Source organism: Pleurodeles waltl, chromosome 3_1, assembly GCF_031143425.1.
Source record: "Pleurodeles waltl isolate 20211129_DDA chromosome 3_1, aPleWal1.hap1.20221129, whole genome shotgun sequence".
NCBI classification, from domain to species: domain Eukaryota; kingdom Metazoa; phylum Chordata; class Amphibia; order Caudata; family Salamandridae; genus Pleurodeles; species Pleurodeles waltl.
In genome coordinates this window covers 1748058229-1748083780 of record NC_090440.1, presented here as the reverse complement: position 1 = coordinate 1748083780, position 25552 = coordinate 1748058229, and the positions used below count along the sequence as shown (strand labels likewise).

Sequence of the window (25552 nt, the reverse complement as noted above, 5' to 3'; positions counted from 1 at the left end):
AAAACATGTAAGTTAAAGGGGCTCTACCCAATTGGCATAGGCTATCTTAATTGTAAGTCCCTAGTATATTGTACCCAGGGGTACACAGGGCTTGTAATTTAGAAAGTGTCCCCCAAAGGATTGCAGCACTGGTTGTACCACCCTTGGTGTGCCAAGAGTAAAACGAGTCTCCCAGTCCGATATTGCAGGCTAAAAGGGCAGTTCGACCTGCTAGATATTTAAAAGCCATGGCAAAGTCAACTGCCGCCTGAAATATGTGCAAGTCAACCTTATGGCAGGCCTACTGAGCCCTAAGGCAAGGTGCAGTATATTTCATGGGCAGAACATGTATTTTACATGTTTTGACAGTAAAACACCAGTCTGTTGTTTTTACTGTGGAAAGATCTGGATGCCCTTTTGGTATGTGCAGGGTTACAAGCTCAACCCTCAGTTCTGCTAAATCCTGAATGATGTGACCAAAGTTGGTAATCCAGGGTTTTAACAAACTCATTACATTAATCCCGACTTGGTTCTCAAGTCAAAATGAATGTAACAAGTTAAAGTGTGAAACCTTTACAAGTAGACAATAGGAGTCTACACTGGACAGATATGTTATCCCCTCTTGCAAGAAGCCACACTAGTGTTGGTCCAAAAGGTGAGCGTCAAAGCTTAAGCCGCCTTTGAAGGTCAAATGGAGAACACTTGGGAGAGAGGCAGCCTGTAGGAAGTTGGCTCTGTATAGACTATCTCAAAGTGAGAGACAATGTGCACAGAGTCCAAGGGTTCCCCTTAGAGGTTGATAGTGGCAAAATTAGATAATACTAATGCTCCATTTTTTGGTAGTGTGGTCGAGCAGTAGGCTTATCAGAGGGTAGTGTTAAGCGTTTGTTGTACACACACAGGCAATAAATGAGAACACACGCTCAAAGACAACTCCAGGCCAGTTGGTTTTTATATAGAAAAATATTATTTTCTTCATTTATTTTAGAACCACAAAATTCAAATTTCAGGTAAGTACATAAATTGTAAGGTACTTCACACAGGTAAGTATAGAAGTATAGAACTTTGATGTAAAACAGTAGTAGTAACAGTTTTGGTAAAAATGACAAATAGCTATTTTAAAAATGCAAAAATCAACAGTTCCTGGGGGAGGTACGTATTGGTTAGTTTCTCAGGTAAGTAAAGCACTTACAAGTTCAGTCTCCTGGGCATAGGCAGCCCATCGTTGGGGTTCAAGGTAATACCAAAGCCACAGCACCAGCAACACAGGGCTGGTCAGGTGCAGAGGTCAAAGGAGGGCCCAAATAACGTAGGCGCCTATGGAGAACAGGGGTGCTCTGGTTCCAGTCTGCTAGCAGGTAAGTACCTGCGTCCTCGGAGATCAGACCGGGGGACTTTGTAGAGCACTGGGGGGGACACACGAGCAGAGAAAACACACCCTCAGCGGCACAGGGGCGGCCGGGTGCAGTGTGCAATGTAGGTGCCGGGTTTGTCGTGGAAAACAATGGAGGGACCCGCGGGTCACTCTGGCGATGCAGACAGGGCACTCAGGCCAGCCACTGACTGGGCTAGGATGAGGGCCACCTGCTGGTGAGTGCAGTGCTTGGTCCAGGAGTCGGGTTCCTTTGTTACCAGGCAGTTGCGGTCGGGGGAGACTCAGGATTCTCTCTGCAGGCGTCGCTGTGGGGGTGCAGGGAGGTCGACTCAGGGTGTCCATGTCATTGGAATCGCCAGGGAGTCCTCTGTGTAGTGTTGCTTGTCCTGATCTCGAGCTGGGGGCGTTGGGTGCAGCGTGTGAAGACTCACGCTTCTGGCGGGAAGTTAGAGTCTCTTTAAAGTTGCTTTCTTTGTTGTTGTTTCTGGACCAAGCAGCTGTCCTCCGGAGGTTCTTGGTCCTTTAGGTACAAGTTAGTCCTCTGAGTCCTCAGGGGTCGCTGGTCCCGCTGGATGCTCGGTGTGCAGGTTCTTTGAGTCTGAAGGCAGGCCGGTAAGGCTGGGATCAAGTCAGTTGTCGTCTCCGTCGTCTCTGCGGGGCTTTCAGGTCAGCAGTCCTTCTTCTTTCTTCAGGTTGCAGGAATCTGATTTCCTGGGTTCAGGGTTGCCCCTAAATACTCAGTTTATGGGTGTGTTTAGGTCTGGGGCCAGTAGCCAATGGCTACTGTCCTTGAGGGTGGCTACACCCTCTTTGTGCCTCCTCCCTGAGGGGAGGGGGGCTCATCCCTATTCCTATTGGGGGAATCCTCCAAAACCAAGATGGAGGATTTCTTAAGGCAGGGGTCACCTTAGGGGCAGTCCTGACTGGTGGCGGACTCCTCCTTGTTTTTCTCATTATCTCCTCCAGACTTGCTTCCAAAAGTGGGGGATGTATCTGGAGGGGCGGGCATCTCCACTAGCTGGGATGCCCTGGGACGCTGTAACAACAGGCATGAATGAGCCTTTGAGGCTCACCGCCAGGTGTTATAGTTCCTGCAGGGTGAGGTAAGACGCACCTCCACCCAGTGCAGGCTTTGTTTCTGGCCACAGAGTGACAAAGGCATTCACCCCATGTGGCCAGAACCCCGTCTGGTTGTGGCAGGCTAGCAGGAACTGGTCAGCCTAGCACTGGTGTTTGGACTGGTATACAGGGGGCATCTCTAAGATGTCCTCTGTGTGTATTTTTAAATTATTCCCACACTGGCATCAGTGTGTAATTATTGTGCTGAGATGTTTGATACCAAACTTCCCAGATTTCAGTGTAGCCATTATGGAACTGTGGAGTTCGTGTTTGACAAACTCCCAGACCATATACTTTTTATGGCTACCCTTTTGGAGCTTCCAAGTCCAGAATAGTCTAAATCTTTGGTTGGAGTGGCTGAACTCGGCCTTTACCTACAAGGTGTCCCAAGTAAACCACTGTACCCCGCCCTATCTGACATTTAGATGCCTTGATAGAGAGGCCTGCTGCTTGCTGGGGCTGAAAAACTTTCTTCAGGTGGACCAGGTGATCCTGCCAGTTGGAGCTGAATATAGCAATATCATCTAGAAATGCTGCACTAAAGGACTCCAAGCCAGCAAGGACTTGATTCACCAACCTTTGGAAGGTGGCAGGGGCATTCTTTAAGCGAAAGAGCATTACAGTGAACTGATAATGCCCATCAGGTGTAGAGAATGCTGTCTTTTCTTTTGCTCCAGGTGCCATTTTGATTTGCCAGTACCCCGCTGTCAAGTCAAAGATACTTAAGAATTTGGCTGCACCTAATTTGTCTATTAATTCATCTGCCCTTGGTATCAGGTGAGCATCTGTCTTGGTGACAGAGTTGAGCCCTGTGTAGTCCACACAAAACCTCATCTCTCTCTTTCAATCCTTGGTGTGAGGTTTGGGGACCAAGACCACTGGGCTAGCCCAGGGACTGTCAGAGTGCTCTATCACTCCTAATTCCAGCATCTTGTGGACTTCCACTGTGATGCTTTCCTTGACTTGGTCAGACTGTCTGAATATTTTATTCTTGACAGTTAAACTGTATACTGTGTCCACATCATGGGCACACAGGTGGGTCTGACCAGGGGTCAAAGAAAAGAGCTCCTCAAACTGCTGGAGATCCTTGGCCAGAGAGGGTTTGTGAGTAGACAACTCCATGTACTGAGCCATCTTTAAGGTCAGTTGAGAGAAGGTCAGGGAGAGGTTAATTCTCTGCTTCCTGATCCTCATCAGTAACCATTAACATGTTTACATCTGCCCTGTCATAATAGGGCTTAAGGTGGTTAACATGGATCACCCTCTTGAGCGTCCTGCTAGTGCCCAGGTCCACTAAGTAAGTGACCTGACTCTTCTTTTCTAGCACTGGATAAGGGCCACTCCATCTGTCTTGAAGTGCCCTGGGATCCACAGGCTCCAGAACCCAGGCTTTCTGCCCTGACTGAAACTCAACCATAGCAGCCTTTTGGTCATACCACAACTTCTGGACTTGTCGGCTCGCCCCAAGGTTTTTCTTGCCTTTTCCATGTACTCTGCCATCCTGGAGCGGAGGTCTAGTACATAGTCCACCACATCTTGTTTAGGCTCATGGAGTGGTCTCTCCTAGCCTTCTTTACAAGTGCCAGTGGTCCCCTTATAGGATGGCCAAACAGAACCTCAAAGGGTGAGAATCCTACTCCCTTCAGTGCACTTCTCTGTAGGCGAAAAGCAGGCATGGCAAGAGGACATCCCATCTCCTTTTGAGTTTTTCAGGGATCCCCCTGATCTTGCCCTTCAATGTCTTGTTATTCTCTCCACAAGACCATTGGTTTGTGTATGGTATGGTGTGGTGAACTTGTAATTCACTCCACACTCATTCCATATATGCTTTAGGTAAGCTGACATGAAGTTGGTACCTCTGTCAGAAACCACCTCCTTAGGAAATCCCACTCTGTTAAAAATACCTCTGAGTACTTTAGCTACTGCAGGAGCAGTAGTGGACCTAAGGGGAATTGCCGCAGGGTACCTGGTAGCATGATCCACTACTACCAGAATATATTGGTTCCCTGATGCTGTGGGAGGTTCAAGTGGACCCAATATGCACTGCTACTCTTTCAAAGGGGTCCCCCACCACTGGAAGTGGAATGAGGGGGGCCTTTGAATGGCTACCTGTCTTACCACTGGCTTGACAGGTCATACAGGAGGTGAAAAACTCCTTAACCTTCTGGGACATATTGGGCCAATAGAAATTGTTGACAAATCTCTCCCAAGTCTTGGTTTGTCCCAAATGCCCACCAAGGGGAATATCATGGGCTAAGGTCAGAATGAACTCCCTAAACACCTGAGGCACTACCACTCTCCTAGGGGCACCAGGTTTGGGATCTCTTGCCTCAGTGTAAAGGAGTCCATCTTCTCAATAGACCCTGTGGCTTCCACTGACATTACCTTTTTCTTGCTCAGCTGCTTGCTGTCTTAGGCCTTCAAGAGTGGGACAACTCTTTTGTCCCTTACACAGCTGTTCCCTTGAGGGTCCCCCTGGGCCCAAGAGCTCTACCTGATAAGGCTCCAACTCCATGGACTAAAGAGGCCCAGGGAGAGGGGCCCCATGCCCCCTCCCTTTAAAATGCATATGGCCCTGGGGTAATGGGGTCCCCAGTGCCGTAATAGGCTTGTGGATGGGACCGCGTGGTCCCCTCACCTTTAATGAAAAAAAAAGGGCCCGGGGCCTCCAGGGCTTAATAAGGCTCAGGGAGATGGGGGCAACGTGGACACCTTCTCCTGTAAAATACATGAGGCAGTGGAAGATGGGGTCACTGGGCCCATAAAGGCTTAGGCTCCCTTTTTTTATTAGTATCGCCTTAGGGGAAAGCATCACTGTGGCCTATTAAGGCTTGGAAAAGGGGGGCTTTCTTCATGTATTTGGCCCTGTGTGGGGTCCCTGGAGCCCAAAGGCCAACTTTATGCTTCACCTGGCAAAAGCTATAGGCAGTGTGGGATTGGCTCCTGGTGGCAACCCCCTACCACACACAGTCAAAGGTTGCACACGGCAGGGGGTGGGTGGGGGGTGGAGAGGGGTTGGCTTTACATATGGCTATAAAATAATATCTTACAATAAAAAAATCTAGAAATTCACTGATAAAAACAAACGTTAAAATAACATTATAGTTATGTGTGATAAAAAGATCTGTTTTTGTTCAAAAAAAGAAAAAAACTTAGAAATTCACTGAAAAAAACAAAGGTTAAATAACGTTATAGTTAATTCAGTATGTCTGTGACAACATTAACTTTATGAACTAAAGAAAAAAAACTGAAATTCACCATTTATGGTTAGCAGAGCTAACTATAACTTGCTCCCCCACCATTTACTACTTATGACCTCATATATTACATAATTCATGACAAATTCTATGACATCATAAATGACATCACTGCAGACATCTCATCATCAAATCGTATTTGCAGATTGGATACGACCGATTTGCTTAGTAGAGACATTGCTTCAATAGTGGGGCTTCAACGTCATTCCTGGCTGAGAAATACTGGCTTTTTCGGGAATGTTCAGGCCCCCTTTATGGACATGCACTTTGATGGGGCTTACCTTTTTGGAGACAAGGCAGATTTGCCTCTGGTCAGTTTCAAGGACAGTAGGGCCACCGATATGTCATTGGCTCTCACTATGGCTCCACAACAACCTCATTACACTTTCCGCCTCTTCCTTTGCTATTGTAGAGGCTATCAGCCTCGTCCGGTCCCCCCTAGCCACCATGGCTAGGAGGCATCACAGTCCTTTCATGGCCATGGACAAGGTTCCTACGACTCTATGGAAACCAGAGCTCCACCCATTCCTACCCCCACCTGGCTACCACAACGTAGAAGCCTTGCTAGTTTAACCAGGTTCCAACATGGACACCCGGTTGGTGTCAGGTTTTGTACCATCTCCACCAAAAGCAGGAAATAACTTCAGATGAATGGGAGCTTTAGATTGTTTAGCGGGGCAATGACCTCTCATTCCAACAGACGCCGCAGCCTTTGCCATAGTCCTCCAATTGGCTGATGGAGGCCCACCTCTCACTCATGCAACAGGAAGTATTGGTTCTTCTGGCTAAAAGAACTGTTGAGAGGGTACCGCCATCAGAAGTAGGTCATACTCGCTGTTCCTGCTACTTTCTAGTGCCGAAGTACAGAGGCCTGTGTCCATATTAGACCTACACTGACTCAACTACTTCCTAAAGAAGGAAAAATTCAAGATGCTCACATTGGCTCAGGTCTTTTCTTATTTGGACCCGGGAGACTGGATGGTAGTATTTGGACTTAAGGAACTCTTACTACCATACCCTCTCCCTGCCTATCCACAAATGGGACCAGCGGTTCCTGGTAGTCTAAGAGCATTATCCGTTTGCTGTGCTCCTCTTTGACTTGGTTGTGCTCCCCTCAGTTGTTCACCAAAGTGATGGCGGTGGTTGCGGCACATCCGCAGAGGTCGGGGGTTCCAGTCTTCCCCTACTTCAACGACTGGCTGTTCAAAGCAGGATTATCTCCCACCTCCTACACCTCCTGCACTTGCTGGGATTCACTATAAACCTGACAAAGTCACACCTGACTCCTGCGCAGATGCTTACTTTCATCTGAGATGTTCTGTATACAACGCAGTTTTGGGCTTAATCTCTGGAACAGCGAGTCCAGGATATTTAGGCTATGATTCTAATGTTTCAATCTCTATCTTGAACTTCAGTGAGACTGACTCTAAGGCTGCTGGGTCTCATTGCCTACTGCATCCTGTTGGTAAAACATGTCCTTTGAAATAGAAGGACTCTATAGTGGGATTTGAAGACCCAGGGCCACAGCATCAGGGGAATCTCTCCGATCTGCTCCAGATATCAAGAGGAACTGCAAAAGCTCTGCAGTGTTGTCTTATAGGTGGCGATTGGATCAGTCTCGGACCCCTTTCCCTTTCTCACCCAGCGCTCACAGTGGTAACAAAGGCCTAATTTTTGCAATTGGGGCAGCGAGCTGGGTGAGTTGGAGATCAGAGGACGCTGGTCACTGCAGAATCTCAGCTCCACATCAACCTTTTGAAAGTGAGAGCAATCCTACTGGCTTTGAAAGCCATTCTTCCTCCTATCAAGGGAAGGCTAGTTAATGGGTTCACAAACAACTCCATCACCATGTGGTATTGGAACAAGTAGGAAAAGGTGAAGTAATTGACCCTGTGTCAAGAACCACTGCTTCTCTGGGCATGACTGGAACATCAGGACATTTTTCTGGTAGTTCAGCATCTGTGGCTTCTCTGGACACCATAGCAGACAAATTCAGGTGTTGATGCCTTGTGAATCACAAATGGCATCTCTGTGCAGAAGTGGTACAATGTTTCTTCAGGAATTAGGGAAAACCTTGGTTAGATCTGTTCGCCTTGGCTGAGAATGCAAAATGTCAGCACTTCTGCATGCTGGAGTTTCCAAGATGACGCTTGCTCGGAAATACATTTCATCTCAATTGGAGCTCAGGACTCCTTTACGCCTTCCCGCCAATGCCACTCCTGTCCAGAGTTCTCAAGAAGATCAAGTACGACCTGGCTCAAGTCATCTTAGTAGCCCCAGATTGGGCAAGGAGAGCCTGGTATCCAAAAATCCTGAGCATGAGCATCTGTCCTCCGATCAGGCTGCCCTATCGGGAGGATCTCCTGTTGCAGCAGCAGGGCAGTGTTCTGCATCCAAATATATTCATTCTCCACTTACATGTGTGTTGATTGAGCGGCGACAGTTGAGAGTGTTCAACCTCCCTCTGATGTGTGTTATTTTAGCAGCCAGGCATCCATCCATGAACACAATTTACACCTGCCAGTGGGACAAGTTTTTGGCTTGGTGTGTATCCAAACCTGCTGATCCTTTGTCTACACCCTTGTCTGACTTCTCTTTCTCTAGCTCGGTAAGTCTTTGCTTTGAGTACATTTAAGGGGTACCGTACCACCTTTGCCACCTTCCTTTAGTTGTCAGACCAACCTTCCCTGTTCAAGTCACCTGTTGTGATTTGCTTCCTTAAAAGCCTGGCCTGCAATATATGTTTCCTCCTATGCCCTTCATTATGTCCCAATGGGACCTGAATTTAGTCTTCACCTTGCTCATGTGCCCATCTTTTGAGCTGATGCACAGCTTCCCCCTAAAACTGCTGACTATCAAAACTGTGTTCCTTGTGGTGATAACATCTGCCTCGGGGCATAGTGAATTGCAAGTGCCTTCTTTTAAACCCTTGTACACTTCCTTCTTTCTGCACAAACTGTTTTTTAGAACCAAAACATCTTTTTTGCCAATGTTGTTGACACATTTTCACATTGGGCAGACTATTATGTTGCCTACCTTCTTTGTCACCTCTCATCCCACAAAGGGAGAGGAAAGATTCCTCTGGACCTAAATAGAGCACTGTCATTTTATATTGATCACACCAAAGATTTCAGGGTGGGTGATCAAACCTTTATGGGTTTTATCGGTTGAAAGAAAGGCAAAGCTATTCACAAAAGAACCATCTCCACAAAAGAACCATCTCCAGATGGATAAAAAGCAGCCCCCTGAGGGCTTAAGAGATCATTCTACCACAGCTAAAGCTGCGTCCGTACAGTGAGAGGGATCCCAGTAGTGGATATCTGTCAGGCAGCCACGTGGGCATCACTGCACACAGTTTCCAAACACTACTGCCTAGACTGTTGAGTCCAATATGATGGGCATTTTGTCAGTTTGGTCCTCCCAGACGTCTTATTGTGACATAGTCCGCAGACCCACCTCTGGGGAGAGATTGCTTTGGTATCTACACCAAAGTAAGGAGTCTGCAACTAGAATTCTTGAACAGATGAACAAGTAACACACCTTCGGTAACACCTTATCTAGTAGAGTCTCCATCCAGCCGCAGATTCCATACCCAACCTCCAATCCTCCCTGATTTGTAAACTGTACATTGAAGAGATCATTCAGGACCTCACTTGGCACACTAGTAGTTCCTCCTCAGCTTGGCTCTGTGCTTCCGGTGAGTAAAAACAGTCAAAAACTGAGGCCAATGCACTGGGCTGGTGCTACATAGGCACCCCACATTTCACTTCCGGAACAAACAATGCCATTTACACCATGCAGAGCCATGCAGAACCAAATGATGCCACTTACTGGCATGCACAAGAGAGTGCTCAAAAATATCTGGATCCAGTCTGACGCCTGGGTGACATACTAAGATAAGGACTCTGCAGCTAGATAGAGTCTCTACTAAGACATTACTGAAGGTAAGTAATTTGTTCTTCTCAGCGCCTTTTGCTCCATTTGAGCCCACACTGATTTCAGTGCTGACTTCCACTCCGATGCTAAAATATTTGTTGGTCCCTTTGGCACCGGCCCTGATACCACCTGGTGCCGGAGGAGGACTCTCTACCAATATAAACGAGGTTCCACCTTGACTGAGAATGAATCATGAAATGACTTTGGTGCATCTGCCCCCCCCATGCAATGACATTTTGATAGAGACTTCTACCCACAGATTCCCCACCTTTTGAATATATGCCAGGAGTCAGATGGTATCCTGAAACTTTTCAGAAGTTCCTCTGAACACCGGTAAGTGGCGACGTGCAGGTCCACACTGATGCCATTCTGCCTTGGAGCCACCCCAGGTGCTCCACCAACTTTTTGTCTCTGACTCTAATCAGAGTCAGCCACCCTTCGGAGATGACAGTGGAGGTGATGGGGATAACTTACCCCTTCATTATGATGATGACAGTCTCTACATGGACTTGCAGGAGGCTAGTGGGCTGGATACTTCCCGTAATACTGGGTTGACTTGCCCCCCTCCCACCAGTGGAAGAAAGTGCTTCCTTTGCTGTGGGGAATAGATGTGCACCTGAGATTTGGACCTACAATTCTCTTCTTTGGAGGAAACATTGAGGTGTTAAAACTTGGGCAGGCTTCCTCAGAGCCTTTGCTACCATTCAATGGAGTCTTTACTGACACTTTGATGGGCACTTTGGAGATGCTTTGTTCTTGCCCTCCAGGGAACAGATGGGTTGCCAGATGATTTTTCTGACTCAGCATCTAATTCCAGAGTCTAGTCGTTCAAGCTTCCTTCAGCAAGGTGAACTCCAATTAATTTCCCTCTACCCCGTTGACTAGAGATTCAAAGACAATTGAGGCATTTGGAAAACAGTGCTCCCATCAATCTCTGAGCCTTGAGGTCCCTCAGTGCCAGTTGCTTACTTGACCGATATACTGTTGCCGCCTGGGACATTGTTGGCAAGATCTTGCCAGCAGTCCCTGAACACCTGCAGGCCTCCCTGGCTCAAGCAATTCAGGGTGGTCAAGATGTAGCAAAAATCATCACTAGGTTTGTCCTGGATACCTAGGTTGAGCATCCTGCACCAGTTTGGTGCTCTGTCACCACGCTTTAGATCTATGACCTTTTCTGGGAATGCCCAGTAATCCCTTATGGATATGCTTTTGATGGGTGTTCACCGAGCATGTTACTTGGGAGTTTTTGTGCCTGCCATGCAAATTTCCTAAACTTATCACCCCCTTTGCAGGATACTCTGTAGAGATGGTGAACAGGTAGCTCCAGGCACCGTGTCCAGCAGAAGGCACCCTGTCCTTTCAAGGGTGTGGATAGAGTTTGGGCAGGCAACATACGGGTCACCAGGCACAATGATCATCCCAATCCTCCAACCCTGAAACATAGGCTCCAAACCTCTTTAGCTTACCCTTCGTGATGCATCACCACCCTCCAGGAGACCAGAGCCAACACTTTCTTTGAGGGTGGCAAAGAATCATATCTGACAGATGGACCCTCCAAATCATTCAACAGCGCAGTGCCCTTCCATTCCTTTCGAACCCTTGACATCTCACATGCACATTAAAGTGGCTTTCAGAGGAGCACCTGGCATTTTGTTGCAGGAGGTGCAGGCTTTCTTGTGCTAGGAGTCAGAAAGAGGAGGTTCAGACGAAATATTGAGTTTTTAATATTTCGGAACATAAATATCATAACAAAAATTGTTAATACCAAAATATTTTGGGACAGAATATCGATTTTGGTATATGATATAATTTTCAAGAATATATATATATTTTTTTTATTGTGTCCTTAAATCACTTGTAAAAATATATATTTTTAATTAATTTAATACGTTTTAGTTAATATATTAATTATTGGTGTTAATATTGGTAAATACTTGTTAATTTTTTAAATATAGTTTGTAATTTAAATTGTTTTAGTATTTGTTTTCTAATGCTTTACTAATGTTTAGTGTAGCAATAGGTTGTTGGTTTTGTTGGGAAATAGGATGGGAAGGTAATTCAGTTGTATATCATTTAAATTTAACAATAATCAGTTTTTATTGTAATTAATCATTTATTGGATTTTTCTGTATGTAATTGTTTAATTGTATTACGTTAGGTATACTTTGTTAATTTGAATGTACATTTTGATTTTATTATTATTGATAGTTGCATGTCTGTAAGAGACTTCTAGCGGCAAATTCTTTACCTTAGAATTATCCCAAGGCATTATACTGGATATGGGAATCTTTTGTGAGCAGTACAACTGCGCGCCGGTCGGTGGCGTCGCTCAGCTCTGTATGGCGTTGTTTGCGTCAGAAAAGAAATTATATGAGCGATGCCTATATAGGTGCCACCTCAGTGCGCTGATGTCAATTTTTTTCTTTATGCACCAGTCAGCGCAGATCCGGAAAAGAGCTACCAATAAGTCATTTTTTGACTCAACTTTTTTAAACTTTTGTCAAAGCACTTTTGAGGGTTTTCCTCCTAGCATGGCAAAGATATCATCAAGAGAGGCCGGCAGCAAGTCATGCAGCACCTGTCATTGATCAATGTCGGTGACTGTGAGAAAGTAGCCTCTTTCTAGCATGGTTACCCCCACTTTTGGCCTGTATGTGAGTGTGTGTCAGTGTGTTTTTACTGTGTCACTGGGATCCTGCTAGCCAGGACCCCAGGGCTCATAGTTTGTGGTCTAATGTGTGTGTTGTGTACAGAGCTTAACTGTGTCACTGAGGCTCTGCTAATCAGAACCTCAGAGCTTATTCTCTCTCTGCTTTTAAATTTGTCACTATAGGCTAGTGACTACATTTACCAATTTCCATTGGCACACTGGACTCCCCTTATAAGCCCCTAGTATATGGTACTAGGTACCCAGGGCATTGGGGTTCCAGGAGATCCTTATGGGGTGCAGCGTTTCTTTTGCCACCCATAAGGAGATCAGACAAACCCCAGCCTGCGTGAAATAGTGAACACATTATTTCACAGCCATTTTCACTGCACTTAAGTAACTTATAAGTCACCTATATTTCCAACCTTCATTTAATATTTAATGAGAGGTAGGGTGCAAAGTTGCTAAGTTTGAGGGCACCCTTGAACTAGCAAAGGTGCCCCCACATAGTTCAAGGCCAATTCCCGGAACTTTGTGAGTGTGGGGACGCCATTACACGTGTGCACTACATATAAGTCAATACCTATATGTAGCTTCACAATGGTAACTCCGAATATGGCCATGTAAGGTGTCTAAGATCATGGAACTGTCCTCCCATTCCAAATCTGGTATTGGGGAGCCAATTCCATGCATCCTGGGGGCTCCACCATGGACCCCCAGTACTGCCAAACCAGCTCTCTGAGGCTTGCACTGCAGCTACAGCTGCTGCTACCTCACAGACAGGGTTCTGCCCTCCTGGTGTCTGAGCAGCTCAGTCCCAGGAAGGCAGAACAAAGCATTTCCTCTGGGAGCAGGGTGGTACACACTCTCCCTTTTGAAATAGGTGTTAGAGGATGGGGAAGGGTAGCCTCCCCCAGCCTCTGGGAATGCTTTGAAGGGCACAGTTGGTGCCCTCCTTGCATAAGCCATTCTACACTGGTTCAGGGACCCCCAGTCCCTGCTCTGGCGCAAAACTGGACAAAGGAAAGGGGACTGACCACGCCCCTGTCCATCACCACCCCAGGGGTGGTGCCTGGAGCTCCTCCAGTGTGTCCCAGACCTCTGGCATCTTGAATCCAGAGGTGTGAGGGCACTCTGGAGGCCTCTGAGTGGCCAGTGCCAGCAGGTGACGTCAGAGACCCCTCCTGATAGGTGCTTACCTGACTAGGTGGCCAATGAGGGCGATTTAGGGTCTCTCCTGTGGGCTTTTCCTCAGATAACGACTTGCAAGAATTCACCAGAGTTCCTCTGCACATCTCTCTTCGACTTCTGCCAAGGATCGACCGCTGACTGCTCCAGGACGCCTGCAAAACTTCAACAAAGTAGCAGGAAGACTACCAGTGACATTGTAGCGCCTAATCCTGTTGGCTTTGTCGACTGTTTGCTGGTGGTGCACGCTTTGGGGGGTATCTGCCTTCATCCTGCACTGGAAGCCACGAAGAAATCTCCTGTGGGTTGACGGAATCTTCCCCCTGCTCCAGCAGGCACCACACTTCAGCATCACCGGTACTCTGGGACCCCTCTCATCCTGACGAGCGTGGCCCCCGGAACACAGGTGGTGGACCCAAGTGACCCAGACTGTCCAGTGGTCCAACTGTCCAAATTTGGAGGAGGTTAGTCCTTGCCTCCCCTCTCCAGACAGTATTCCTGTGCACCGCGTGAACTGCAGCTGCTAGGGCTTCTGTGCACTTTTGCAAGGAATCCTTTGTGCACAGCCAAGCCCAGGTCCCCAGCACTCCATCCTGCATTGCTCTACTCCCTGACCTGACCTCCGGCTTCGTAGGACCCTCTTTTCTAGTGTTGAGATGACCGCTGTGCTCAGTCTTCTTGAACCCGTGTTCAAGGACTTCTGCGGGTGCTACCTTCTTGTGCGTGGGCTTTCTACATTGCTGAGGGCCCCCTCTGTCTCCTCTCCCAAGTGGTGAAATCCTGGTCCTTCCTGGGCTTGGGCAGCACCCTTTTTCTTCAACCGCGACCTTTGCAGCTAGCAGGGCTTGTTTGTGGTCTTTCTCCGAAGAAACAACTCTGCATCCTCCTGCACTCCATGGGACAACTTCTGCACGAAGAAAAAGTGCCTAGCACCTTCCGTTGTTGCAGAATCTTCAGCTTCTTCCATCCGGAGGCAGCCATTTTGCACCTTCATCCTCATCCAGGGTTTAGTGGGCTCCTGCCCCCCCTGGACACTTTTGTGACTCTTGGACTTGGTCCCCTTCCTTTGCAGGTCCTCAGGTCCAGGAATCCGTCTTCAGTGCTTTGCAGTCTGTTGTGGTCTTTGCAGAATCCTCTATCACAAGTTTTGTGTGTTTCTGGGGAAATAGTAGTACTTTACTCCTACTTTTCAGGGTCTTGGGGTGGGGTATCTTGGACACCCTTAGTGTTTTCTTACACTCCCAGCGACCCTCTACACACTACACTAGCCTAGGGGTCAATTTGTGGTTCGCATTCCACTTTCTTAGTATATGGTGTGTGGTGCCTCTAGGTCTATTGCATCCTATTGTATTCTACAGTGTTTGCACTACTTTCTGACTGTTTTACTTACCTGATTTTGGTTTGTGTGTGTATATTTTGTGTATTTTACTTACCTCCTAAGGGAGTATATCCTCTGAGATAGTTTTGGCACATTGTCACTAAAATAAAGTACCTTTATTTTTAGTAACTCTGAGTATTGTGTTTCTTATGATATAGTACCTATATGATATAAGTGGTATAGTAGGAGCTTTGCATGTCTCCTAGTTCAGCCTAAGCTGCTCTGCTATAGCTACCTCTATCAGCCTAAGCTGCTAGAACACTACTAATCTACTAATAAGAGATAACTGGACCTGGCACAAGGTGTAAGTACCATCAGGTACCCACTATACGCCAGGCCAGCCTCCTGCAGCTAGTTCCTCCCCTTTGTGACTGCCCCTCCTCCCATGCCACCAACTTGTGACAGAATGACAGAGGATAACCTATCACCTCTCCACCAGGAAGTGATGACTCTCTTGGCCAAGGGAGCAGTAGAGAGGGTGCCGCAGCCAGAAGTAGTTCATGGTTCTTATTACTGCTACTTTTTGGTGCTCAAAAAGGACAGAGGCCTTTGTCCTGTCCTAAACCGTCACCTTCTCAGTTTCTTCCTCAAGAAGGAGAAGTTCAAAATACCCACGCTAACTCAGGTCATGTCTGCACTCGACCTGGGAGACTTAATGATAGTGTTGGGGGTTGCAGGACACATTACCTGTGGTTCACTGTGGATAGCAAGCACTTTCAGTTCACTGTGCTGCCCTTTGTCCTTACCATCATCACCCCTCGGCTATTCACTAAGGTGATGGAGGTGGTTGCGCTCATCATCAGAGATCAGGGGTGCCAGTCTTCCACTATCTCTGCGACTGGATGTTGAAGGCGAGGTCACCCAAGGCTGTCGTCTCCCACCTCCAGATTATGGCGGACCTCCTTTATTCGCTGGGGCTCACCATCAGCATACCAAAGTCACACCTGACACTCTCTCAGAAGCATCCTTTCATCTGAGCTTTTCTGGACACAGTGTAGTTCTGGGCTTATCCTCCTGAACAGCGAGTCCAGGATATTCAGGCTATGATACTGATGTTTCAGACTCTATCCTGGATTTCGGTCAGAAACTCTGAGGCTGCTGGGACTCATGGCCTCTTGCATCCTGCTTGTGACATATGCCCACTGGCATATGCAGGCTTTGTGGGATCTGTAGTTACAGTGGATGCAGCATCAGGGGAATCTCTCAGACATGGCCCAGATTTCAGAGGTAACTGTAAGTTATCTGTAGTGGTGGCTGATGAACCGCGAGTGGATAGGCGGCAGATCCCTCTCCCTTCTCCAACCAGATCTGACAGTATCAACAGATGCATTACTCCTGGGATGGGGTGGTCATCTGGGAGAGGTGGAAATCATGGGACTCTGGTCTACTGCATAATCCAGACCCTACATCAACCTATTGGAGCTCTGAGCAACCTGAGTGGCATTGAAAGCCTTTCTACCCTCCATCAAGGGAGGGCTAGTGCAGGTGTTCACAGACAACACCACTTGCATGTGGTACAGCAACAAAGTGGGCAGGTGGGGTCGCGGACCTTTTGACTAGACACCATCCATCTCTGGACATGGCTGTAACATCAGGGCACATCCCTTGTGGTTCAACATCTGGCAGACTCTCAGAACGTCAGAGCAGACGAACTCAGCTGAAATTGCCTAGCCGATCATGAATGGTGTCTCCATCCGGAGGTGGTGCAAGGTCTGTTTTGGCAGTGGGGAGAGCCTTGGTTAGATCTGTTCGCCACCCCCGAGAATGCACAATGTCAGCAGTTCTGCATGCTAGAGTTTCCAAGGCAGCTCTTTCTCAGAGATGCTTTTCATTTTGAATGGTGCTCAGGCCTCCTGTACACCTTTCTGCATATACCACTCCTGCTCAGACTTCTCAAGAAGATCAGGAATGACCGGGCCCATGTCATCCTTGTGGGACTGGACTAGGCACAGAGAGTTTGTTATCCCAAGCTGTTATGCATTGCCCTTGATCTTCCAGTCAGACTGCCACTTTGGGAGGATCTTCTGTCACAGCTACAGGGGCACCACCTGAACCTGTTAACTCTTCGTCTTCTTGCGTGGAGATAGGGTGGCGATAGTTGACATCTTCCGGGCTTCCTCCTGAAGTCTGTAACGTTATCTTGACAGCCAGGTATCCCTCCACCAAGACGCTATACGCCTGCCGTTGAGGAAAATTTGTGGTATGGTGTACAGAAAGACAACTGGATCCTGTTCCTGCCCCCTTTTCTCAGGTTCTCTTTTTCATCTTTTATCGTACCCACCTGGGTACTTTAAAGGGCTGTCTCTGCTATTTCTGATTTTTTGGCGGTTACCTAACACCCTTCTTCAAATCCCCTATTGTAAATAGGTTCTTGAAAGGTTTGCAACATTTGTTTCTACCTTCCCTTTTTGTTATGCCCCAGTGGGACCTCAATCTTGTTCTCACTTTTCTTATGTGCTCTCCCTTTGAACCTCTACACAATTGTCCACTCAATCACCTTAGCATCCAGACGAGACAGCCTTTCTCATGGCTATTGTAGGACGTTGGCTATCTAAGTAGTGTGCCAATCTAAGGGGACACTATGCAAATAGTTCCAGGTTACCCTTATTGGCTGACAGGGGTTAAAATAATAACACTGAAAGCTCTCTTTTGTGGTAGTGTGGGTGAGCAGTTAGGCTTATTAGAGGACAGTGTTAAGCATTTATTGCAGACACAGTGCCAGTAGGCTAGACACACACTCAATAAAGAAATCCAACACCAATTTATAAAAAAATAACACTTATTTTTATATGAATTCAGGTACCAAGATCATCAGAATCAGAAAATTACTTTTCAAGGTATTAATTTTTATGTTTCAGAAGTTGACAGTGCAATTTCTGGAGCAGTATCCTATTGTGAAAAGACATATATTGCATTCAGGCACTTTATAACAATGACTTGCAGGACTGTTTTTCCGGAGTTAAGGCAAGTTTGTGGGAAGGTCCAAAACAGCACCAACAGGTCACTTCGGGAGGTACTGAGGCATCCGGTGCAGAGGTGCTTTTCAGCCTCGGGTGCCCCAATGTTATCCTATGGGAAAGAAACAGATACTGCATACAGGTACTTGTCAACGACTTGCAGGACTGTTCTTAAGGAGTTGAGGTGAGTATGGGACAAGGTCCAAGGCCACACCCACAGGCCCCTCAGGGGTCTCTGGGGCATCCAGGTGCGGAGGTGTCCCATTCACTTCAATGGAGATTGGCCCTGTTAGAAAGTGGCTGCAAGCAGGGACTGGGGGGCCAGTCCTGTGGAACCCACAGGTGGGCTCAGGTCTTACGATTCTCAAGGACTTGGGGATACCTTTGGTCCTCTTCTCCTTGGGGTGTCTAGGTGCAGAGGTGTCCTGAGGTATCAGGTTTTTTGTCTCCGAAATCACTCGCAGTAGAGGGGACCTGTACAAAGAGGCTGCAGGTGATGTCGGGAAGACCACTGTTAGCAAACCCAATGTGGGCTTTGGCTTTGGAATGCCTGGGGACTACGATGGCACCCTTGGCCCACTTCAACTCAGGCTAGGGGACATGGGTGCAGTGGTGCTGTCCGGTGTTGGGTTTAGGCAGTCCAAAGTCCTCATGAGTCTTCTTTTGTGTTCGCAGGGAAGTAGCTCCGCTACTCCACGGAAGATCTTGGCTACTTCTTGAAGTGCCAACAGTCTTTCCAGGCTTTTAGAGGCAGAACAGCTGCAGGATGAGTTGTTTTTGGCACAATTGTCAAGGACAGTAGGCAGGCCGGCGGTGTTGGGACCAAGTCAGTTGCTTCTCCTCAGTTCTTGTTTTCGCAGTTCTCTGGGTCCTTCTTCTTCTTTAGTCCAGCAAATGTGAAGTCCTGGTATCGGGATCCCCTAAATACTCAACTTTAGGGTGTTAGGGGGAGTGAAGGGTATAATCCAATGGGTTACTTACCCCTGGGATCACTATACCGCCTAGATGACAGCTTCCTTTGGGGAGTGGGCATCACCCTGTCCCTGAATTCCTAATTCCACCACACATAAGATGGTGTGATTCCTAAATTTGTGTCCACTTCATGCTGCTTCTCTCTAGGGGTGTGTCCAGTCTGCAAGTGCAATACACCTCCTGCATAACTCATTTTCCTTCCTGTCCTGGTTCCAAATGGGCCTCAGTGTAGGGAGTTGCCTTTCCCGGGTTTTGGGGAAGCTGGGGGTCACATACCAAAGGCCTGGCCTTGGTATGCAGATTTACTATTCATCCTGTTTGTAAGGTGATAACACCTCCTTTCCGAACAGGCATTGTTTCTGACCTCGGAGAGCAGACGCTTTCACCTCCAGCGGGTCAGAAACTCATCTGTGGTGGCAGGCTGGTCGATACCAATCAGCTGGCACACTAGAAGACTAGTAGGTTTCAGGACACCTCTAAGGTGCTGTCTGGGTACATGTCACAATAAATCCAATACTGGCATCAGTATGGATTTATTAAGATGAGATGTTTGATACCAGACACCACCATTTTCCATGCAGCCATCATGTAGCTGGGTCACTCGTGCTGACCAGTGTCCAGTACATGCTTTAAGATGTCTGCCCATTCACTTGCAATGTCTAGGAATAGAACTGGACATCATAGGGACATATCTGCTCATGCAGATATGTCCTCACATGTATTATAATGCACCCTGCCTTCGGGCTCCTACGGCCTGCTTTAGAGTTGACTTACATATAATGCATTCAGTGACTTTGGCTTGGCACACATTGTGTGTGCTATGTTGTGTTTTCAGTCAGGGTGTGCACTGTGATACGCTGTCTGCAATGGCAGGCTGTGTGCAATTTGTGTGTGGGTCCCTTATTGTGGCATAAGTTATGCTGTATCCCTTAGGGACCCCCTTTAGTACCCATGCCCTAAGTACCAGAGGTACCATTTACTAGGGACTTACAGGTGTGCTAAAGTCCTGTGCTAATTCTAAACAATTAGACATACCTTGCTTTTATGGAAAGAACACTGGCACTGACGTCTGTTCCTCGGGCCTCAGTGCACTGTCAAGTCAAAACCCAGCATTTAGTAGTTAGAAAAGGGAGCAAAATGTGGGGTGGCATCTGCAGAGAACCCCAGTTTTCTACAGCTATAACATCTATCAGGAGGATCAGTGAACTTCATACTTTGTCATCCAAGCCTCCCTACTTGAACATCTACACTGACAAGTTGGTGCTTCGTACGAGAGCTTCCTTTCTACCAAAAGTTGTCACTCCCTTTCACGTAGACCAATCCATCACTCTGCCTACCTTTTACTCTCTGTTACATCCCTCCAAGGAAGAGGAGCAACATCACCATCTGGACCCAAAAAGAGTGCACACGAGAATTCCAGGTGGTCATCCGCCGGTTCTCCGTTCCGCCCGCCGGACTGGAGACCTGGGTCTCCAGCCCGGCGGCCGTCACTATACCGCCGGCGGTATTTGGACCCGGCTTACCGCCGTGGATTTCCAGCGGTTTGAACCGCCATGAAATCCATGGCGGTAAGCACTGTCAGTGCCAGGGAATTGGCAAAAAGAGTGCACACGAGAATTCCAGGTGGACAACCAACTTTCCGTTGGGTATGTCAGAGCACAGAAAGGACCGGCTGTGCAGAAGCGGACCATCTCCCGATGGATCGTGCTCTATATCACGATCTGCTACACGTTGGCTAAGAAGCAAGCTCCTGAGGGCTTGCGCACTCACACCACCAGAGCAAGCAGAGTTACGGTCCTGGACATCTGCCATGCCTCAACCTAGGCCTCCTTGCACATGTTTACAAACCACAACTGACTGGACAAAGAGATCTATTGAGATGGCCATTTTTACCTTTCGGTCCTGCAGGACTTCCTTGTGTGAAATTGGACCGCAGACCCACCTCCAAGGATGTTATCGCTTGCCTATCTATTCTAAAGTAAGGAATCTGTGGCTAGAAGTCTCTGTCAGATGAACAAGTTCTTACCTACGGCAATGCCTTAAGTGGTAGAGAATCTAGCTGCAGATTCCTTACAGACCCACCCATCCTTTAGGTAGAGGGCTGTTACCTTTTCAGTGCCCTAGATTACCACACCAATGGTCATTGTTCTTGATGACTTTGCGCTTCTGAAGTGGAAAGTTGCAAAAAGTAACTGACATCAGTATGCTGAGGTGCTGCTCACAAAATTTCCGGATATAGTCTGATGTCTGGTTAATATTCTAAGGTAAGGAATCTGAGGCTAGATAGAGTCTCTACCAGATAAAGGGGGTCATTACAACCCTGGCGGAAGGCGGAGAACCGGCGGTAAGACCGCCAACAGGCTGGCAGTCATCCGCCGGTTCTCCAGCCCGGCGGCCGTCACTATACCGCCGGCCGTATTTGGACCCGGCTTACCGCCGTGGATTTCCAGCGGTTTGAACCGCCATGAAATCCATCGCGGTAAGCCCTATCAGTGCCAGGGAATTCCTTCCCCGGCACTGATAGGGGTCTCCCCCATCCCCCACCCCAACTACCTCCCCTACCCCCCCCCCACCACCCCTGCCACCCCCCAAAGGTGGCAGGGCCCCCCTCCCCACCCTGATCCCCAACATCACTTCACCTATACCCACACGACACGCATGCAGGCACCATCTACATACTTACATGCACACACTCCGACATACATGCCTACTTCCACACACAGAGTCATACACGCACACCCACATTCAAACATACACGCACTCCTGTCTCTGCCGTGGGCTCCCCTCGCCCTCCGTCCCACTGGTGCCCTCACCGTCGGTGGATTCGGCCTCCTGGGCCCTGTGGGATGCATCTCCGTCCGCCTCAGTGCCTCTGCTCCTCCGCCAGATGATTCCTAATGCACATAAGGACAGGGTGATCAAACAAAAATTGGGGGGGGAGAGACAAAGGATACACTTGGTCAATGTTAGGAACAGCCCTACGCACTAGGCAAAGCACTACCAGTCACAATGCTAGTCACCAGCCCATGGGCAGGAATACCTAATGCCAATAGCAGCATACCTGACACTCACAGACCCCTGCCCAGTAGTGGATGCCTACTAGCTTGGTAGGAGGTGGTGTTAATCTGCCCCTGTCCAACATGGGACCTACCCTGCAATGTCTGGCCTGGCCTAGGGGCACCCACAGGCCCACATCCCCCACCCGGAGACCACCCCACCATGCGGCAGTAGTATATTGGGAAACTGTACTCACCCCCTTGTGGCTGCTGTGATGCCCTCAATCGCCCATTTAGCTCCGGATAGGCCACAGCCAGTATGCGGGCCAACAGGGGGATCAGGGTTCGACGGGCACCCCTTCCTCGTTGGGAGGCTTCCCCAGCTGGGCCTCCGCCTTCTTCCTTTCCCAGCGTTTCAGGTCCTCCCACCGTTTCCGACAGTGGGTGCTCCGCCTGCCGTAGACCCCCAGGGTCCGCACGTCATTGGCGATGGCACACCATATGCCCTTTTTCCGACGGGCTCTGACCTGCAGACAAAGAAACATAGAAAAAGGTATCAGTCATGCCGTCTGGCCTGTTACACTCATGGCCCACCATAGCCCTCACATCCCCTTACGCACAGACATTGCCCTCCATACATGCAGCGCGCTGCCCAGAACCCTTCCACCAACTCCCCCAACACGAGGCCCTCACACACAGCGCTCCATGCATCCATGCCCCTTGCATCGTGCTCACAGTGTAGTCACCTGTTGGTCTGGAGGCTCATATAGCATTCTGTACTGGGGTAGGACCCCATCCACCAGTCTCTCCAAATCCGCAGCAGTGAAGGCAGGGACCCTTTCCCCAGTGACACGACCCATGGTAGGTTCCAGACACAGGTCACAGCAGCACTTGCAGTGTAGGTCCTTTCCTGTTGAAGATCAGGTAGCAAGTGAGTGAACAGATAGAAAATGACAGTCACGTCCGCGGAGGTGCGTATCGTCACCGCCGGCATACATCACCATTGGCCACTGTAACCCATTGGGCCCAGTGACAACCAATGAGGAGTTGCACTGCGGTACTCGAGCGCCTCCGCAACGTCGCACAACGTCAGCGGCATTACATCATTTCCACATGTCCATCCACACAGGGCAGGCGTATGCCATTTCGGGGGGGAGGCAGGACATGGTGCCTAACTGCATCACAATACACATAGGCACCACTTGAGCCCATCCAACAACATACTGTTACAGTCACAACATGCAATGCAGTGTAGTGTTTGGAAATGTGGTATACTGACCAGCTGCTCCCCATTTTACCCCCTAGATTAGAACCGCTGCCGATGAATAGGAGATGGAGCCATCCCCTGTGTACAGACCCCTGGTGGACTTGGCAACACTGGAGGACAGGCACATCATCCTCGACTGGACAGGGCCACAATCACTGAGCTGTGTTCCCAATTGGAGCCTGAGCTGATATCTGCTATCCGTCAGCCCTCTGGGATCCCCCCTCTTCTGCAAGTCCTATCTGTGCTCCATTTCTTGGCAACTGGCTCCTTCCAAGTGACAGTGGGCTTGGCAGCAGGAATGTCTCAGCCAGTGTTCTCAATAGTGCTGACCAGAGTGTTGTCTGCCCTGATTAACACATGCACAGCTACATTGTTTTCCCCCGGGTGGAGGATTTGAGCACAGTGAAAGCTGACTTCTATGGAATGGAACATATCCCCATCATTATTAGGGCTATTGATGTTACACATTTTGCATTTGTCCCCCCCCCCGAGAAATTAACAGGTCTTCAGAAATCCAAAGAGCTTTCACTCGATGAATGTGCAGATAGTGTGCCTGGCTGACCAGTACATCTCCCATGTCAATGCAAAGTATCCTGGCTCTGTGCATGATGCCTATATCCTGAGGAATAGCAGTCTCCCATATGTGATGGCTCAACTCCAGAGGCGCTGGGTGTGGCTAGTAGGTGAGCCCTGGTTCCCACCCAGTGGATGTTGGTGTATGGGTATTGTGTGGCCCCTAAGGGTTAGTGTGTGGCTAACAGTTGTCCCTTGATATTTCCAGGTGACTCTGGTTACCCCATCCTCTCATGGGCGAACAAGGAGAATATTCGAGAGGACATTCGGCCTCCTGAAGGCCAGGTTTCGTTGCCTCTATCTAACAGGTGGATCCCTGTACTTCTCACCCCAAGAATGTGTGCCATATAATCGTGGCATGCTGCATGTTGCATAACCTTGCGTTGAGACGCCAGGTGCCTTTTCTGCATGAGGATGAGGCTGGAGATGGGCGTGTGGCAGTAGTGGACCCTGTGGACAGTGAAGATGAGGAGGCAGAGAATGAGGATGAGGACAACAGAACAGCTATTATATGACAGTACTTCCAGTGACACACAGGTAAGACACTGTAACTTCACTTTGCATTGATAGTGTTGTATTTGACATTGTAATGGCAGGCAGATTCTCCCAATTCTATGGCCACTTACTGTACCCTTTGGCATCTCTATTTTCAGGTATCTGTGCCCGGCTCTGGCACCTGGTGTGTTGAATGCAGCCAACTACAGGTCATTCCTATGTATACATTACTGTACAGTTGTATTGCAGTGTTTAAACCTTGTTAAACAAATACATAGTTAAATCATTTGACATACTCCATACTTGTATTTTTTCAAAGGGTGTTTATTTAAGTGCTAATAAGTAGAGGGGTATGTGCAATGGGCTGGGGTGATGGTGGAGGAAAGTCCAGGATAGAGTCCAGACTATTTGTATCACAGGTGCATTGTCCAAGGGGGCATAGGAAGGGGAGCAATGGCAGTTCAAGGTGGACAGGGTGACAGAGTGGGACACAAGGGTGACAATCAGGAGAGTCTTATTTCCTGGTGGGGGTCTTGGCAATGTTCTCCGGCTTCTGCCTGGATCGCAGGGACCTTTTGGGGGGTGGTTCTCCTTCTGCAGGGGAAGGGGTGCTGGTGGCCTGTTGTTCCTGTGGCGGGGCCTCCTGTCCACTAGCAGCAGTGGAGATGGAGGGCTGTTCATCGGTGTGACTAGTGTCAGGGGCCGGGTGGTGTACCACTGCCTCTCTTATGGTGTTGGCCATGTCTGCCAGCACCCCTGCAATGGTGACCAGGGTGGTGTGGATGTCCTTCAAGTCCTCCCTGATCCCCATGTACTGTCCCTCCTGCAGCCGCTGGGTCTCCTGCAACTTGTCCAGTATCTGGCCCATCGTCTCCTGGGAATGGTGGTATGCTCCCAGGATGTTGGTGATTGCCTCGTGGAGAGTCGGTTCCCTGGGCCTGTCCTCCCCCTGTCGCACAGCAGTCCTCCTAGCTTCCCTGTTTTCCTGTGCTTCTGTCCCCTGAACCTTGTGCCCACTGCCACTGACCCCAAGTCCGTGATCGTCCTGTGTTTGTGGGGTTGCTAGGTGATTCTCTTTAATGCTCATGCTTTAGTGATGGGTGCCCATCCAGGGCTGTGAGTGATGTCCATGCATTGGTGGTGCATGCAGGGCTTGGTATTGGGATGGGTGGGTTGTGATGGTGGGGTGTAAGTGAGGTGGTGGAGTGATGGGGTGAGAGTAGGGGTGGGGGGTATGTGATGGCATGCAGGTGGGGGGGGTTGATAGTAATAGAGATTTGACTTACCAGAGTCCAGTCCTCCTTCTACTCCTGCCAGGCCCTCAGGATGCAGTATTGCCAAGACTTGCTCCTCCCATGTTGTTAGTTGTGGGAGAGGAGGTGGGGGTCCACCGCCAGTCCCCTGTACAGCTAT

The 25552-nt window shown here is 48.7% G+C and overlaps 1 protein-coding gene across 1 annotated transcript in view; it reads left to right on the top strand.

Moving 5' to 3' along the window:
* Nucleotides 1–25552, top strand: part of UNC80 (unc-80 homolog, NALCN channel complex subunit) — a 2774722-nt gene that overhangs the window by 2188634 nt on the left and 560536 nt on the right. The window lies entirely within an intron of this gene.